This window comes from Sus scrofa, chromosome 3 (genome assembly GCF_054392235.1).
Source record: "Sus scrofa isolate SSC_HxYL_T2T_F1_AM1 chromosome 3, Sscrofa_HxYL_maternal_Yorkshire_Landrace_v2.0, whole genome shotgun sequence".
NCBI lineage: Eukaryota > Metazoa > Chordata > Mammalia > Artiodactyla > Suidae > Sus > Sus scrofa.
Window position 1 is genome coordinate 19,928,422 of NC_139385.1, and position 14,539 is coordinate 19,942,960.

The window sequence follows — 14,539 nt, forward strand, 5'->3', positions numbered from 1 at the left end:
TCCATCTAGGAGAAGAAAGAAAGATGGACTAGAAGATCCTGGGGTGTCAAGTGGGGGCGGGGACAGGGGCCATCCCGCTGTGCTTTATTCCAAGGGCAGTGAGAGGCCAACACAGCAACTCAAAATGGGAGCAATAGGAAGAGATTTTTCTTTTGACAGATTCCCTCTGGCTGCCATTAGGACTGCAAGGGAGCAAGAAGGGGGGCAGGGAGATCATTCGAGAAGCTGTTGCAATCATCCTGGCCAGAGGACGAGACCGAGGGCTACAAAGTGAAGAAGAATGGGTGGATCTGCTCGCCCTGCACTTGTGACCATGGAATAGCTCTGGCGACATTTCATCCCCTTCTTCCGTCTCCCTGGCCAGAAGGGCTGGCTGACCTATATTCATCTTTCCAAAGCGGCATTTGTGCAAATCGTAGATGTCTGAGATTGCTGCCCTACCCATGTCCCCTACGTTCTGGGTCACCGGCTACACGGTGAGCTAGTCATGCCGCTGCCTATTTTGTTTTGTTTCCTGAGATGTCTGTTTGGTTAATGACAAGACTTTTTATAGGTCTGGGTTCACGAGGCCAGCTCTCCAGCTCCCATTTGGTCATAGTTGAGCAGCCTGGGTAACCTGGCTTTGGGGGAGTGAAGAGTTTTCTGGACTCTGGGTGTCTCCTCCAAATGGGCAAAATCTTCCCCTTGGAAGCCAAAATAGCATGGGTTAACTTTCTTTTCCAATTAGCTCTGCATTTTTCTATAAAGACATAATCCTTTATTAAATTAATGAGGCATAATAATTATTAATTGCCAATTATTCATAGTTGCTTAGTCCCTTTAAAAGAAATGATGCCATTTAGAGCAAGATTTAAAGATAGGCAAATATCAAACAGCTTCTCTCGATGATTTGGCTGCTCTGTGGTCCCACTGCCAACACACTGAATTTTTTATGAAGAAGATAATGATTTTGTTCTAAACTCCATGACTTGGAAAGTCAGCATACCATCTGTGTGTCTTTGGTCAACCTCTTTAACTTCTCTGAGGGTCAGTTTGTCTGTCTGTGAAATGGGACCATGAATACCTGCTTGCAGCCCTGCTGGGGTTTTCCATGGAAAATGTCTAGCATAGTGCCTAGAATATCTTTTTTTTTTTTTTTTTTTTTTTTGGCTTTTTAGGGCTGCACCTGCAGCATATGGAGGTTCCCAGGCTAGGGGTCAAATCAGAGCTACAGCCACTGGCCTACACCGCAGCCACAGCAATGCCAGATGTGAGTCATATCTGTGACCTACTCCACAGCTCACAACAATGCCAGATCCTTAACCCACTGAGCGAGGCCAGGGATCGAACCCATGACCTCACGGTTCCTAGTCGGATTTGTTTCCACTGCACCAAGACGGGAACTCCCCCGTGCCTAGCATATCTTGAAACCATTGAGAAATACAAGTTGTCTACAGAGGTTACGTCTTCATCTAATCCTGGCTTTAGCTCCCAGTTCTAAATTAAACCAATATGTAGATACACAATAAATATAAACATGTATTTTTGTGTCTATAGCTATATCTGTATTTCTATAGCTAGAGCTATAGATGTTTGCATGCATCTCTCGTTTTTTTTTTTTTTTTTGTCTTTTTTTTGCCATTTCTTGGGCCCCTCCCGCGGCATATGGAGGTTCCCAGGCTAGGGGTCTCATCGGAGCTGTAGCCACCGGTCTACACCAGAGCCACAGCAACACGGGATCCGAGCCATGTCTGCAACCTACACCACAGCTCACGGCAACACCAGATCCTTAACCTACTGAGCAAGGCCAGGGATCGAACCTGCAACCCCATGGTTCCTAGTCAGATTCGCTAACCACTGCGCCATGACAGGAACTCCCATCTCTCGTGTTTTATTGTCATATTCAGGCCTCTCTATTCAACTGCTCGGGTTCTTTCCGTCTTGGTATACGGGAGGCAATGGGTTTCTGTTCCACATTCCTCCTGCCCTGTGTTGTTTGGTGAAGCTGACAGAGCGGGACCCTTAATCCTCCCTGTGGGTTCAAGAGGTAGAAGTTCGCCAGACTTGGGGGCTCAGCAGAGGTGACCGCTGGACTTCCAAGCTGTGCCCTGAGCCTCCCTGGCAGCCTCTGCTTGTCACTACCCCAGCCCCGACCCCAGGGCCGCCTCCATCATCTGGGGATGGAGACTTTGGTATTCATTCCACTTTGACGTCCACTCTCTGGATCCTGTGGCTCATAGAAAGAGTCCCCTCTTCTTTTCAAGAAGCCACATTCTGGTGAGAGGACCCTCTCTTGCCTCAGCTGGAACCCCTATCCCGAGATGGACAGTGGGAGACTGGTACCCTCCATTCCAGGGACAACTAGTTCCATGCTGGCAGCTGCTCCAGGAGGTTGTTCAGAGACAACCCTAGGGCTGATGACCAACTCAGGATCCAAACAGAGCATCTGCTGCAGGTGAAGCTGGGGCATCAGGTAGGGGAGGCACTGCTCTCTTAGGTTAACCTCAGCGGCTGGTACCTGAGGGCATTCCAGGCACCAGACACCGTTTTAAACACTGTCATACATCATCTGCCTTGTTTGGAGTTGGTTATCATCTTCTCCACATTAATTAATTAAAATTATTTTTTTAGGCAATGAAGCAATTGGAATCGATTGGGTATTAGACTGAGTATCAGATAGGATAATTTTGTGACATGTCATAATAGCATTGTGGTTATGTATAAAAATGCCTTTTTTTTTTCTTTTTAGAACCACACCAGCAGCATATGGAAGTTTCTGGGCTAGGGGTCGAATGGGAGCTACCGCTGTCGGTCTATGCCACAGCCACAGCAACGCAAGAGCTGAGCCAGGTCTGTGACTTACACCACGGCTCATGGCAACACCAGATCTTTTAACCCACTGAGTGGAGCCAGAGATGGAACCCACATCCTCATGGATACTAGCTGAGCCACCATGGGCCATCCCCCCAAATGCCCACTTTTTAAAAATGAGACGTTACTGAAGTATTTAGATGCAGATGGCATGATGTTTGGGTTGGCTTTCAACGAAATCAGACATAGATCAAACAAAATAGAAGGTAGAGATGAAGCAAATATGGTAAAATGTTGAAGGTTGCTGAAGCTGGTGATGGATTTGTGGGAGCTTGTTATGCTCTTTACTTTTGTGTTTGAGCGTTTTCACGATAAAAAGTTTGAAGAGAGTGTTTTTATAGAGCTTTGGGTATTTAGGGCAGATCCAGCCATCAGACTTTCCCCTGGCTCCCCCTCTCATGTTGACCTGGCCTCAGATGGCTGGCTCAAGATTAGCTTGGGACATGGGAAGAGAAATGCCCCCCCAGGTCTTTAAACAAGGCCATGAACACCAGCCCCAAGAGTTTCACTTTTCCCTAAACCATACATTCCCATAAATCCTTAAGACTGCAAATGCGGGTAAGCAATGCATTAATACCTTGATGGCTGAAATCCTATTGTTTCGTGCGGCAAACCTGATAAGGAGATGGGGCTCTGGTTTGGGGTAAAAGTCAGGCATAATTCATAGCATAATTCATACAGTTGGAGGAGTAATGAGATTAAAAACCAAACTATGAGCTACTGCTGAGGAGGGCTAATCATAGCAGGTACTATGTAGTGAAAAGTGCATGAGTTTTGGGTCCAAGAGCCTGGTTCGGTCATGCTATAACTGTGTGGTCTTAGGTGAGTCGCTTGACCTTTCTCCCTCCCAGCTGTCTTATCTGCAAAGTGGGAAAATGAATCCTTATTTCTCAGTATCATTGGAAGGATTAAATGCTAAGATATAAAAAATGTCAGACACATAGTAGGAGCTTAATAAGCATTTGTTTTCGATTACTCCTTGATTCTTCTTGAATTGTGGATTTTTGGACATCAATAATCACATTCTATTTTGGATACTATTATATATATAGTCTTTTTAGGGCTGCACCTGCAGCATATAGAAGTTCCCAGGCTAGGGCTTGAATCTGAGCCGCAGCTGCCGGCCTACGCTACAGCCACAGTTACACGGGATCCGAGCCACGTCTGTGACCTACCCCATAGCTCATGGCAACGCCGGATCCCTAACCCACTGAGCGAGGCCAGAGATCGAACCTGCATCCTCATGGACACTGGTTGGGTTCGTTACTGATGAGCCACGGCAGAAACTCCTACCCTATATTGTAAAATGCATTTTTTTCTGACTATAAAATAATATTTACTCACTGTAGAAGACCTGAAAGATTACAGAAGCATATAAAAATAAAATAGAAATCTTCCATAAAAATCACCCATTAAAGATTTCAACTGTATACACTGCGGTTTAATTACATTCTCTCTTTCTCTCTGTCTCCCTCTCCCTTACTCATGTGTGTATGTTAAAATAATTGGAGTCATTTTATATTCAGAATTCTCGGCTGATGTTTTCAAAAGAGTTAAAAGTTTTTCTCTGTGACTTTCCCCCCTCCCCCATGTTTAACTATAAAAGCATATCGATCTCTGGAGGAAGAGCAATTGGATATGAGAATTCACTGCATTACCATGTCTTAGGTGTCTGACCTTAGGAAAATCCCAAATCTTCTTTCACAGCATTAGTGTGGGATTTAAATGATACAAAGGCCACAAAAATCTTAGCACAGCCCCTGAACCCTAGTTAAGTGCTTGTCAATGGTGAGGGCTGGTATTGATACTGATTAGACTTCTGCGTCAGTTAGGCTAGGTTATGCCGCAATGACAAACAGCACCAAAATCCAAGCTTCTCTACAAAACGTTGCCTCTTATTGCAGATTGAAACTGTGTACTCTCCTGGGCATCCCTCTTCACGTTGTGATTTAAAGCTCCAGGCTGCTCTCACCTACTAGCATTTCCATCACACACACGTTTCTGTGATTGCCAAGGCAGGGAAGAGAAATTGGAAGATTTCACACCAGCAATTAGACGCTTTGATCCAGAAGATACATGCATCCATTCTGCTTACAACCAATTGTCCAGAACTAATCGCATGACCCTACCTTGAAGCAGGGCCGTATATGGAGATGTGTGATCCTCCCAGGTACCCAGAAGAGGAGGAGACCCCAATACCCAATATGGGTGACTACTAGGAACTCTGCCCTGGAATTCTCTCTCTATCATGGGATCATTTGCTCTTGTGGGAATCTGTGCCCTTGAATTCAAGATCAGGCCCAGCATGTTCATGAAGAATGAGACCTCAGCCTTGACCTGGCAAAGAAGAAGAAAAGGCAGCTGATCTCTGAGGCACTGACATCTCCTGGGTCTGTCTGAAGCTGCGGTTCCTACTAGTGTTTTGATGCCTGTTCTTGCTCTGTGTCTGAGAGTTTGATGCTCAGGGCTGTGAATGGTGCAGTGAAGGGAAAAGGTTGGCTGACCACAGTGTGGCATTTCATCCACGTCCTGTCATTACCCTGCTCTACAACTCTTCCCAAGGGTCATCAGTCCCAGAAGACAGCATGTAATAACCCATCCATCGTGGAATATTACTCAGCCGTTAAAAGGAACAAAATACTGGCATTTTTAGCAACATGGATGGACGTAGACATTATCATGCTAAGTGAGGTCAGTCAGACAATGACACACCAGCATCAAATGCTATCACTGACATGTGGAAACTGAAAAAAGGACACAATGAACTTCTTTGCAGACAGATACTGACTCACAGATTTTGAAAAACTTAAGGTTTCCAAAGGAGACAGTTTGGGGGGGTAGGGGGATGCGCTGGGGTTGCGAGATGGAAATCCGATAAAATTGGATTGTGATGATCATTGTACAACTACAAAGGTAATAAATTCATTGAGTAATAAAAAAACGCAAAAAAATTATAATAACCCATCCATCACAGTGCACAGAACCATACGTAGGTCTGAGCCCTTTTGAACTAGAGGCTGGGTGAGGGCCGAGGGGCTCCTGGAGAATCCCCTGATCTCCCAAAGGATCTACAAGAAGTTTTGTTTCTTGGTTTTTATTTCTCTTGTCCTTCTACTCAGATCTTGTCAACTTTTCCTCTTCCCAGACATGGTTACAGGCAGAGAAGCATATGAGGGTCAGAAACAAGGGTAGGCATTATGGCTTTGTTTCCTACTCGCTGTGTGCCCCAGGGCAAGTTGCTTCCCATCTCTGGGCCTTCATCCTCTCACTTGTGTAGGAGAGTCAGGAAGAGCTCTCTGATGTCTAGCACTCAATGATTCTACGACCCCATATCTGAGTCAGGCCCAGAGCTTGGCTGCTGAGGGAGCATCATGGCAGAGACCATATATATAATTAGGACGTGTTTGTTCATATAGGCAACAAAAACATCAACTCGAATGGACTAAACAATACAGAAATGAATTGCCCCCAAAGGTATAGACATCGGGGTAGAGAGGGTTTTAGGATTGCTGACTAATAGCTTGACCCCATCTTCAAAGACCCAAGGTCACTCTGCTCATCCTTGAGACTGGCTTCCTCTTCCTGCCTCTCTCTGCTGGGAGATGCCTGCAGCTGTTTTGCTAGCCTACATCTAGAAAGAAAAACATCCAGACCGAGAAGAGAGAGCATCTCTTCCAATGGGGGCTGTCCTGGGACAGAGAAACCTTTGCTGAGATCTGCCCAGCAGCCTTTTCCCATTGGTGAGAGCAGTTCCCAACACTGCTGTCACCGGCCAAGGGGTGGGATTGCCTTAGGGCAAATCCATGGCATCTTACGTGAGCTCAGCTGGGGATGGGGTATGTCCCCGTGGCATCTGAAACAAAAGTAGGCTTCTGCTTGAAAGCAGAAGGTGAGGCTGGGTGGAAAAAAAAACTGCAGTATCATTTCCCCTTAACGATCATTTTCTCTGCAGTTAATTCAACATAAAAGCAAGAGGGAGCAGACATGGAATGTTTGCTACCTACATGCACCTCTCTGTTAAGATTTTTACAAACAAGATCTTCGCTAATCTTGACAACAGCCCAGGGAGGCAGCTGCCCATATGCCCATCCTGCAGATCAGGAAAATGAGCCTCCAGTAAGACGACCTGCTCAAGGCTGCAGATTATGTGTCAGAGCCGATTCCAGCCTAGGTCTGGGTGATTCCAAAGCCTGAGCCTGTAACCCCTATGCGATACTTAATGTATTTGGCAGGAAAAAAGAAGAGTCACGCTCATCTATAAAACCCCAGCTGTGCCGCAAGGACACAGGCATTTGTTAGCTCTGTTAAAGCCCACAAGCCAGCTTGGTAGTCATCATTTCTGTCTTATATTTTGGACGTTAAGTGTCAGAGAGGGGATTTAACCAGCCAAGAACTTCATGACAAGAAAAAGAAAGAGACCTAAGTCTAATTGATATCGTTGTTTCAGAAAAGGATGCTTTGATCCATAAGGGAAAGAACAGCCAATGAAAAGTGGCCTAAACAGCAGGGGATTTTTATTCTCTATCACAACGGGCCATCTCAGGAGTGGGTCGATAGCTCGACAATGAACCACAAACCCAAGTTCACCCCGTGTCTGGCTCACACCATCATCAGTGTGTCAACAATATCTCCCCTTATGGGCTTCAGACCTCCTGGCCTCCAGGCAAATTCATTCGAAAGCCTCCTGACCTCCTGGTCTCCATGCAAACTCACCTGCAGCAAATGCAAGTTCCCAGGCTAGGGGTTAAACTGAAGCTGCAGCTGCTAGCCTATGCCACAGCCACCGCAACACCAGACCTAGGCTGCATCTTTGACTTACACCACAGCTTGCGGCAATGCAGGATCCTTAACCCACTGAGTGAGGCCAAGAATCAAACCCACATCCTCATGGACACTGTGTTGCGTCCTTAACCTGCTGAGCCACAGTGGGAACTCCAGACTTCTCTTTTTTCATCAGGAAGACACTGTCCTGGTGTTACATCTTTCCCCACCCTGGACCACATCTTGCTTCCTTTCCCTCTCCTGGAATATCACGTTTGCTGGGCATTCAGAGCTGAGCGGGCTCCAGCTAAGATCATCCATAGTCTCAGAGTGAACCACGACTGCAAGAGACCCACAGGTTACAATCCACAGTGGTCTGGTACCCAGGAGAAGGGAGAATGCCATGCTTCCAGCACTACTCTGCCCTTGGCTGGCCAGATTGCCCTTGTGTTCTTGTCTTTGGTTCTGAGTATTATACTATAAAACAGCTATTGACCAGCAAGAGGGACCAAGATAGGGAAGGGATTTCAGTGTTACAGGAGAAGAGGTGAGTGGCCCTGGAGAGAGACGATAGATTGCGGTTTGTTTTAAGAAAGAATACACATTTTAATTTTTTTTTTTTTTTGGTCTTTTTAGGGCTGCACCCATGGCATGCGGAGGTTCCCAGGCTAGGGGTCTAATGGGAGCTGTAGCCACTGGCCTACGCCACAGCCACAGCAATGCAGGATCCGAGCAGCGTTTGCGACCTACTCCACAGCTCACCGCAACGCCTGATCCTTCACCCACTGAGCAAGGCCAGGGATCGAACCTGTAACCTCATGGTTCCTAGTTGGATTCGTTTCCCCTGCACCACGACAGAAACTCCTATACATTTTAATTTTTAAGGCTCAAAGTTGCCTAAGCATGGAATGGATTAACTCATAAGGTAGTGAACGGCCGGTGGCTAAAGGTATGCAAGTTGAAGTTGGCCATTTGGCTGTCAAGGGAATCAAAGAGACAACGTGGGAAACATTGAATAGGTGCTGTCTTAGTGTGAATTCCCTTCGAAGTAGGTCCTGAGGCAAGGATTTGGACTCAAATATAATTCATTATGTCCTGATGCCAGGACACACGGTGGGAGTCGAGAACTGAGCCGCAGAAGGAAGGAAACCAGGGAACAGAGCATCACGGAGCTGATGGATTACGTAATGGATGGGCGCGGCTCCGTCCCGCTTGGGGTCCCTCTGCAAAAAGATCAGAATGCTCCCCCTGAGAGCCAAGTAAGCTGGGGGGGTTTCACTTACCTCTGATGTTCCAAGGAGGGGTTGCTCCAGGGTCAAGGTAGGACAAGTCTGCCCCGGGTGTGGGCTGGAGGATTCTGACCTGTCCTGAGACTGTCTGGGCCAGAGAGACCGCTGTCTGCAGCCGACCTCCCGGCAGGCACCAAAGGCGGTGGAAAGAGCACGTGCTTCTTGCACAGAAGCCGACTTCCCAGTCTTAACAGAACTCCCCTGGGTCGGATTCTGCCTGTCGGGTGTATTACTACTTAGCACGCTCAATGTGTCCAAGACAAGGAATTTGAAAAGAAAGAACTCTAATTCCCAAGCTCCTTCAACTCCACGTGTTTCCGAGAAACATCTGGTCCGCTTCATCCATTTCTTCCGCCCTCCGGGGGCCCTGAAGGTGTAAACCCCTAGGGCATCGGCGGAAATTCTCCGTGATGATATCCTTCCACGCGATCTGTACCGGGGTGGCCGCCGGGTCAGGAATGTTCTGGCAGCCCCAGGGATGCGGAGAAAGAGCAGAACAGCCTTGTGCCCCCAGCATTGTCGGGAACCCAGTGTCACTGCCGCTGCTTATGGCGGTGGAGCCTGCTCTTTCCAAAGCATCTTGATAATGATTATATTTGTACAGTACTTCTAGTCTGTAAAGCGCTTTACAGGCTCTGGGCAGCAGCAAGGGTCTTGACCCCTCCAGGGGAAGTTGTCAAGAAACGATTTCAAAGCCATTTTGCAGATGAACCAACAGAGGCTGCCAGAGTTGAGCTGTTTTGCAAGGCAGGCTTTGCACCCGAGTCCTCTCATCGCTCAGGCTTCCCACCCAAGCACTGCGGGGAGCGGACCCTGTTGCACTCCTGCTGGAGTCGGAGGAGGAATGCTGGGCTAGGCAGGCTGAGAAGCTGCGGGTGGGAGCAACAGGTGGGTGCCAGGAACCAGAAGAGCCACGCAGAGAACCAGGGAGAGGCATTTTTGTTCCAGCGAGTCACGTTTTCCACTTGAAATAGGAGCTGCGCAGTAGTGAGGGGGCAACACGTGGATATTCAGCGGAGGCGAGCAGGTCTGAAGGACACGGCGCCCTGTTAATTATGCAAAATCCCATAATCCCTCAGGATGCGCCCGGGTGGTCCTGGCTCTCATAAGTGAGGCGTTAGTTAGTTTCAATGGGAGAACGTGTTAGCCAACATCTGTGTTTGAGGCACCGTGAGGCCAAACAAACTGAAATGTCTTGGCGTCTGGAGCAGAGAATTGTTTATTACAGGAACGAGCTCGGAGAGGGGTGGCAGGTGCCCCCAGAATAACCCGATCTCCAGGACCAAGATTACAAAGCATTTTTGAAGGCAAAGTGAGGGAAGGGCGGGGTTTGTGGTTGCAAACTTCTGGGAGCAGAACTCTTTTGTTCTTGCAGCTGTCCGCAGAGGTCAGGTCACGAGGTTCCTGTAAACCCCCAATAAGATACATGTTATACTTTCGAGAGGAGCGAAAGCAGAGGACCCCCCACCCACCCTGGGAGGGGCCTGTCCTTGGCGGGTTACAACAGCACCATTCAGCAAGGGAAGCTGGGAGAATTCTGTGGTCAGAGAATCAAAGAGACCACCCAGCTTTCTTATTCAGGACTGTTCCTTCCACCCTGGGGGCTCCAGGCTGTGATTCTGGCCTCAGGGGGGGGGATACACACAGACACTATAGCATCAGAGAGGACTAGACAATCCCTCCTACAGGACATACAAGCCCTTATGTTGCAGTTGATGGAGAGACAGAAAGAGGGAGAGAAAAGTACAGCTGTTGCTGCCTCTTAAGGATTGAACAACATTCAGCCCTCTGAAATTCTCACATTAAAGTCCTGGTCCCCAGTGCTTCAGAATGTTCCTGTAGTTGGGAATTCCCATTGTGGTGCAGTGGTGAACGAATCCGACTAGGAACCATGAGGTTGCAGGTTCGATCCCTGGCCTTGCTCAGTGGATTAAGGATCTGGCATGGCCATGAGCTGTGGTGTAGGTCGCAGACGCAGCTCGGATCTCACGTAGCTTTGGCTCTGGCATAGGCTGGCGGCTACAGCTCCAATTAGACCCCTAGCCTGGGAACCTCCATATGCCGTGGGAGCGGTCCTAGAAAAAGCAAAAAGAAAAAAGAAAAAGAAACAGAATGTTACTGTACTTGGAGACAGAGTCCTTAAAGAAGGGGTTGGATTCAAATGAAGCCCTTAGGGCAGCCCTAATCCAATAGACTGTCCTTATGTAACCGAGCAGGACCCGATGGGACCTTCCCAGGGCAGGCCCCTCCCCCAGGTCCTCTGCTTTAGCTCCTCTCTGAAGCATAACATGTGTCTTGGAGTTCCAGTGGTGGCTCAGTGGTTAACAAACCCGCCTGGTATCCATGAGGATGTGGGTTCCATCCCCGGCTTTGCTCAGTGGGTCAAGGATCCAGTGTTGTTGTGGCCATGGTGTAGGCTGGCAGCTGTAGCACTGATTTGACCCCCTAGCCTGGGAACCTCTATATGCTGCAGGTTTGGCCCTCAAAAGATTTAAAAAGTGGGTCTTGTTGGAGGTTTACAGAAATATTCCGACCTGACCTCTGTGGACAGCTGCAAGAACATGGTATTTCTGCACCAAGAAATTTGCAACCACCAACCACGCCTCTCCGTCATTTTGCCTTTAAAAATACTTGGCAGGTGTGGTTCGGGGAGTTAGAGATATTTTGGGGGCATGGGCCACTCTTCTCCTTGCATGGTCCTGCAGTAAACCTTTCTCTGCTCCACACTCCAATATTTTGGGTTTTTTGGGCTTCACTGGGCATGTGGACTTGTGCTAAGACTTACAAGAAGAGGACATTTGGATGCAGAGACACCAGGGATGAGCACACAGGGGACAGTGCGTGTTAGGAGCAGGCAGAAGATGGCCATCTGCAAGCCAGGAAGAGAGACCTCAGGAGACCCTGAATCTGCTGACACCTTGCCCTTGGACTTCCAGCCTCCAGAATGGTGAGAAAATAATTTATGGTTTAGCCTGGCGTGGGGTATTTTGTGATGGCAGCCGCCAAAAACAAAAGCACTGAGAAAGAGAGGAGTGGATTTGGGGCTTGGCTGGTACCTCGATTCTGCCTTCGTTTGCAGTATGATTTCACCTGTTGGGTCTCTGTTTCCTCATCTGTAAAATGGGCTCAATAATCCTCCCTGCTGTGGGTTTGCTGAGGAAGGAACACATGGGGAAGGATGGCATCTGGTGATGTTCTCTGTCTCCCTCTACCCCCCAAATATATTCTGAGTCCATTTACAGTTGATTCTTTTTATTCCTGGGAGTTATGTTCTGAAAAGTCACCACAAACACTAGAGTCACTGAATAATGCATCGTTTGAAGATGAAAGATGGGGTTGGGTTCCTCTGAGCTTCCGGTCTTGAAGTTTTCATCCATCGGTCAGTCTCTAGCTTTGTTTAGAGTGTGTTTCTATTTAAACACAGCTGATTTAGTATGCATCGTTGATTCATTAACATTGAACTCACAGTCGGCAGCACCGGAGCTCACACCTGCACAAGATCATCTGATGCATCATTTTCTCCATAAGGCATATCGTGGCCTTCTGGAACTTGGATGCACCAGCCAGCACGTCAGCACTCCCCCCTTGGGGACCTGTGTAAAATCACTTACACACTAGCTAGTGTCAGCCTAAAAATAAAGATCGCCTGCTCTCCAGGCTCCAGTAGCCTCTCATTCCACTTGGAAGGAAATCTGCTCGCCTTCTCATGATGTGTGGGCCCATGTGATGGGCTTCTGCTCCCTCCCATCACCTCCTGACTCCTCTCTCTGCTCCAGCTCCACTGGTCATCGTGCTTTTCTCTTTTTCTCTTTCTCGTTTTATCTTTTTGCCATTTCTTGCGCCGCTCCTGCGGCATATGGAAGTTCCCAGGCTAGGGGTGTAATCAGAGCTGTAGCTGCTGGCCTTCACCAGGGCCCCAACAACGTGGGATCCGAGCCATCTCTGCAACCCACCCTACAGCTCACGGCATCGCTGGATCCTTCACCCACTGAGCGAGGCCAGGGATCGAACCCGCAACCTCATGGTTCCTAGTCAGATTCGCTCACCACTGCGCCACGACGGGAACTCCCTATCGTGCTTTTTCTGGAACCCACCAAGCATGTTGCTTCCTGTCCCCCTGGGCTTTCCTCTCTGCAGGGGGTACATGGCTCCCCTTCCCCCAACTTGTGCAGGCATCTGGTTAAACGTCTCCTCCGTTCACTCTCTCTGCCCTTACGCTGCTTCATTCTTTTCCAAAGAACTTAACCACCGCTTACATCTTTATTGCCCATCTTCCCAAGAAGGTGAGCCCCATGATGGCAGTGACTTAGTGTGTTGTGGTGGATTTTGTTTTGGTTTGTTTTTTGTCCTTCGTTTTATTTCTGGGATCCCTGGCATTTGCCTGGCACCGCATAGATTTCCTGTAAGTAGACGATGCCATCTCACTAGTCACATGACCCATGGGACCCTGGGGTGCTAGGCTGCTGAGGCATCTGCGTAAGCCCAGGGATCATCTCTATGCACCAGCTGGGTGCCCAGAGTGTCTCCAGGCTGGGTCTAAAGGCTGGATTTTGTCCATGTAGCTGGCTTGCAGTGCCCCCATTTCCACTCTTCATAACCATGTAGAAGCTGTGCTTAAGAATCCCTAAGACCTGGAGTTCCCGTCGTGGTGCAGTGGTTAAGGAATCCGACTAGGAACCATGAGGTTGCGGGTTCGATCCCTGGCCTTGCTCAGTGGGTTAACGATCCGGCGTTGCCATGAGCTGTGGTGTAGGTTGCAGACGTGGCTCGGATCCCGCGTTGCTGTGGTCCTGGTGTAGGCCGGTGGCTACAGCTCCAATTGGACCCCTAGCCTGGGAATCTCCATATGCCGCGGGAGCGGCCCAATAAATGGCAAAAAAAAAAAAAAGACAGAAAAAAAAAAGAATCCCCAAGATCTGGGTGTTCTCACTGTGGGGCAACAGGATCAATGGCATCTTGGGAGCGCTGGGACGCAGGTCAATCCTTGGCCCAGCACGGTGGGTTAAGGGTCCAGCATTGCTGCAACTGCTACTCAGATCTGGTCCCTGGCCTGGGGACTCCATACGCCATGGGGTGGCCAAAAAAAAATCCCCAAGACCCAATGAGAGATGGAGTCCATCCACAATAAAAATGTGTGTTTGTTTCTGTTTTTTAAATAAGTTCTTTTGTATATATTTTTTTTTTTTTTTACTTTTTAGGGCCACATCTGCAGCATATGGAGGTTCCCAGGCTAGGGGTCGAATCGGAGCTGTAGCTGCCCGCCTACACCACAGCCATAGCCATGCAGGATCCAAACCACATCTGCGACCTACACCACAGCTCGCGGCAATGCCGGATCGTTAACCCACTGAGCGAGGCCAGGGACCGAATATGCAACCTCATGGTTCCTAGCTGGATTTGTTTCCACTGTTCCATCTTTTGTATCGTTTTTAACCCTCATTATATTTTAATATTATGGGCATCCTTTAGATCTATGTATATGCACTGTGGCTTTTTGGAGGCCCACAGACCGTTGTAATATCTGGACCACAAAGCCAATGTAACATCCACTGGCTCTTTGAGAATACATCCACTGGATAAGACTTAGAATTTGCTATGTCCTCTATATAAATCCGAAGCAATTTGGTTATACGGTGATT

General features: G+C 48.3%; 1 long non-coding RNA gene across 1 annotated transcript in view; it reads right to left on the reverse strand.

Annotated features, from left to right (window-relative positions):
- The window catches only part of LOC146404454 (uncharacterized), a 70,760-nt gene extending 60,848 nt beyond the window's left edge, over positions 1-9,912 (reverse strand). Inside the window, exon 1 of the long non-coding RNA XR_014842591.1 lies at positions 8,895-9,912. This is a non-coding gene — a long non-coding RNA (uncharacterized LOC146404454). The remainder of the gene's footprint in view (positions 1-8,894) is intronic.
- Positions 9,913-14,539: the final 4,627 nt, after the last annotated feature.